Genomic DNA, 4732 nt, shown 5'->3' with positions numbered 1-4732 from the left:
GTTTACTGTGGGAGTACTACACTCAACCAACACCAGGGAAGGCAGTTTTTGTCAGAGCCCTTGTTATTCGTAATTTTGACATTAATTTTAATTAACTTATTAAAATGTCCAGTTACAAAATCAGTAATATTTGTGAAATATTTTTACTATTTAAAATAACTGTTTTCTCTGTGAATATCTGTTAAACTGTAATTTAGTCCTGTGATTTCAAAGCTGAATTTTCAGCATCATTCCTCCAGTCTTCAGTGTCACATGATCATGTGAAAAATTATTATTAGAAATCATTCTAATAATGCTGATTTGCTGCTCAAGAAACATTTATTATTAATTATTATTATTATTATTATCATCAATATATTTAAAACAGTTTAGTACATATTTTTCAGGTTTCTTTGATGAATAGAAAGTTCAGAAGAACAGCATTTATCTGAAATAAAAAGCTTTTGTAACATTATACACTACCATTCGAAAGCTTGCAGTCAGTATAATTATTTTATTTTATTCATTTTTTTTTGAAAGGGGATGAAGAAATCATAGAAATTAATACTTTTATTTAGCAAGGATGCTTTAAATTGATCAAAAGTTTTGATAAGGACATTTATAATGTCACAAAAGATTTGTATTTCAGATAAATACTGTTCTTCTGAACTTTCTGTTCATCAAAGAAACCCCTAGAGGACGCAGTTCGAAGTTCCCTTGAAAAGGAACTCTACTCTGCTCTTTTTTTAACAACAATAATAATAATAATAAATGTTTGTTGAGCAGCAAGTCAGCATATTAGAATGATTTCTGAAGGATCATGTGACACTGAAGACTGGAGTAATGATGCTGAAAATTCTGCTTTAAAATCACGGGAATAATTTACGTTTTTAAATGTATTCAAATAGAAAGCAGTTATTTTAAATAGTAAAAATATTTCACAATATTGCAGTTTTTTTCTGTATTTTGATCAAATAAATGCAGGCTTGGTGAGCAGAAGAGACTTATTTAAAAACATTAAAACTCTTACTGATCACAAACTGGTAGTGTATACTAGGCATGCACTGATAGGATTTTTTTTGGGCCGATGCCGATATGAATTTTAACAAACAACTACTGTCCGATTCCGATACCGATACTGATATTGGTCAATTGCATAAAGCAAGGCTTAAAAAGAAATATAAAATCTATCGGTTCACTCCGAGCAGAATCGGTATTTGAGCGTTTCTGTTCCTGCGTTCCTCTCTATTATTATGTTCAGAAACCGGTTTGAGTAGCAAAAATACTGGTTAATAACGTTATTTTTAAAACTTTTTCTTTGCCTAAAATAATAATGATGATAATAATAAAGTACAACGTTTTCTTGTAAAGGCTTTGTTCTTCACTCGCATTATCGGCGTAAAACATCATCCTTCACATCAGCAGTGAGGCGCTGGTCACACTGAACGACGCAGACTGTACAACGCACTATTTAAATTGAGCAGTGTAACTTTTTATGCTGCTTTAACTGTATTTTATTTTGATAATGAACAGGCTGCGATGTTATGTTTCTTTAACTGTATTTTATTTTGCTAATGAACAGGCTGCGATGTCAAATTAGCAAAAATTAGTTGTATGTGTGTGAGGCACCGACGCGATCACTGCATTGTTTTCCCAACTGTTACTTCGTAATTTATGGCCATGCCAACGCTGGTTTCTCATACAGATAGAACCAAAACATCATTCAAAACTGTGAAGCTTTTGCAAAATAGAGAAAAAAACATCTCGGTTTCCTTTCTGCGTTACAGTGTTCCAAACTCAGCACAATTTTTTCTTTCGTTTTGTTAATCTGTTTATGATTTAAGTGAAACATATTTCATGTATATTCCTTTTTATGTAGCCTATATAGTTTTATTCTGTTTTCTCCATTCATAGAAGCACTGCAGGTGCGTGATGTGAGCTTGTGTGAATCCGTGTCCTACATTATCCTGCCATTTTGCTGGTTTCAAACACACAAAAAGCTGCATATAACCTGCCATTCATTTTCACTTAAGTGAAGTGAGTAAGTGAAGTGACATGTGGCCAAGTATGGTGATCCATACTTGGAATTAGTGCTCTGCATTTAACCCATCCAAAGTGCACACACACAGCAGTGAACACACACACACACCGTGAACACACACCCGGAGCAGTGGGCAGCCATTTATGCTGCGGCGCCCGGGGAGCAGTTGGGGGTTCGGTGCCTTGCTCAAGGGCACCTCAGTCGTGGTATTGAAGGGAGAGAGCGCTGTACATTCACTCCCCCCACCTACAATCCCTGCCGGTATGAGACTCGAACCCGCAACCTTTAGGTTACGAGTCCGACTCTCTAACCATTAGGCCACGACTTCCACTTAAACATAGGCCTAATGCTTGGCGGTTCGTGACATATGAACAGCCTTTCATATGCTGAATGTACAGCTGAGCGCGGGCATTTCACTCACTGGATGCGTCAGCGTCATGTTTGCATAGGCCGTACTATGCCGTCTGACAAATTATATTTGGTACAGATTTTATTTTGTTTTGGCAAGTATTTAATTATTTTGCCCAGAGGACAACATTGGATTATGCAACAGACATGCAACTCATTGTCTCCATGCAGTTAATTAATGAACCATCAGTATCGGCCCTTTTCATGCTATTTCCGATATGCCGATGGCTTTATACTAATAAAAAATCGGCCGATAAATATCAGCGGCCCTAGTGTATACTGCAAGTATGTATGAACGTTTCAGATTGTTCTGATTTTCAAATTCTGTCTTCCATAGATAATTAGAGTGAAGCATGCTGAACAGACCAATCTCCAGTCAGAGGCTGCACCTGACTCCCTGATGCCACCAAAACACAAAATAAAGTAAGATTGAGTGTGTTATGTACTTCCTTGACCTGTCTAACAGCTCTTTGTGTCATTGTGCAGATTAACAAATTAACATGCACGTTTCTTTTTTAACTGCGAATAGGGAATATTTCGCAGAATAGTATCTTCACATGAACAAATCACCCTCGCTTTATCAAATTTAGTAATAATTCAATTTCTTGCCATCTCTAAAGACGAAACAAGCGCATACTGGATGAATGAGACACTGATGAGGAGGCCACCACACCCCTAAAAACAATTGCCACAAGCTCCTCAAATACAACCAGGATCCAAAAGGATTTGTTCAGCTTTTAACCAAGTCCTCTAGGACAAAGACAAAACCACCCACTGCAGGCACTGTGGCATCATGAAACACCCAGACCCCAGAGAAAAAATCCTCTCAAGCTGTGACCCATTCATAAGATGTAAGATTTCTCTTTGTTTTCTATCATATATTCGCTGTTAGTGTAAGGCTCATTTCATAGCATGGGTGGTGTGGTAAACCTTCTGATTCCTGTGTTTAATGTTTCAGCACTTCTCTATGACGTAATAACTAAACAAGACATTCTTATGGAGCAGCAAAGGGACATTGGAAGGATGGTGCAAGATCAAGACTTAAGGTCATTAACTTCCCTGCAATGTGATCTTCAATCCTTTCCGGAAACAAGATAAAAAGTGGTAGGTAACAGGTGTCAGTTATGCATGGTTGCATTCTGTTATCACTATAATTAACCCGTTTAATCCCACATTTCTCCCAGACATGAAAATATGCAAATGATGTGTCATTAGTAACCCTTTGAAATAATCAATAATTATTATTATTATTATTTTTGTTTTTAAAGTGTGTGAAAAGTTGTGTTTTATGGTCAGTCACAATTGTGGCCGGTCAAATAATGTGTATACTGATTTAACATATTTCTGCAGTCATCAAAATGTGTGTATATGTATCTCAGCCCGGCTATTTTAAACTGTTTGATCACATTCTAGGGTCACTATTATGCATAAAAAGCCTTATATAACACTGATAGGAATACTGAGATAAAATACAAAAAAATACATGCTTCAATAAATTTCAAAATTGTTACTTTTTTGTAACACATATCATCAATTTTTTTATATTAGTTCTGCCAGTATTACAACATCAATATTGTAACCTACTTGTAACATTTAAACGTTTAATTTAGTGCAATATTTCATCATTGCAACATTTTAGTGCAGCCTTCACTAACAGCTGCAGTTGGATTTATATGTATACCTAAATTCACTGTTATCCCACCGGGTCACAACATGTTTACTCATTCTATGACCACACTCAACAAAACTGAATGATTGTGAGTTCATATATTAATACTAGACACCTTAAAGATAATGTGGATCAAAAATATTTGTCATTTCTTTAACGTACTTTACTAGCCTTTTGTTTCGGAGCTTTGATGCAGCCATCCTCTTTTCAAGGTGCAAACAGGAATTCAACTGCTCTGGTCATGTGACAGTTTTCACTAACCATGTGACACTGCACATATTTAATTGAGACCCTTTATTTTTTTCCATATTTGCAGGAAGTGCACTAAAACATCAGTCAGTAAGGTTTTTAGAGCTTTATAAATGAAAACCTTCTTTACGGTCACTATTGTGACTGGTGGGTTGAATGCAGTGGCGGCTCGTCGGGGGAGGCAGGGGAGGCACAGCTTCCCCATAATTTTGAGGTGAAAATGGGAGGAGGACGATTTAATGTTAATAAAATTCACAATTCATTTCAGTTCATGTCTCAGAATGTGTATTTTTTGTTTGTAATTTCACAGTTGTAATATCATAACGTGAAAGCGCCGCTTTTCTATCGCGAATGTGCCGAATCTGCTGATGTAATTACAACCGCTA

The 4732-nt window shown here is 36.2% G+C and overlaps 1 long non-coding RNA gene across 1 annotated transcript; it reads left to right on the top strand.

Annotated features, from left to right (window-relative positions):
• The first annotated feature begins 2775 nt into the window (after positions 1-2775).
• LOC107668193 (uncharacterized) lies at positions 2776-3558 on the top strand. Its single transcript, XR_001631868.1, has 3 exons — positions 2776-2851; positions 3049-3279; positions 3387-3558. It is a non-coding gene; the product is annotated as an uncharacterized LOC107668193 (long non-coding RNA).
• Positions 3559-4732: the final 1174 nt, after the last annotated feature.

This window comes from Sinocyclocheilus anshuiensis, unplaced genomic scaffold (genome assembly GCF_001515605.1).
Source record: "Sinocyclocheilus anshuiensis isolate Anshui unplaced genomic scaffold, SAMN03320099.WGS_v1.1 scaffold8218, whole genome shotgun sequence".
Taxonomy (NCBI): Eukaryota; Metazoa; Chordata; class Actinopteri; order Cypriniformes; family Cyprinidae; genus Sinocyclocheilus; species Sinocyclocheilus anshuiensis.
This window is presented reverse-complemented; position numbering and strand designations above follow the sequence as displayed.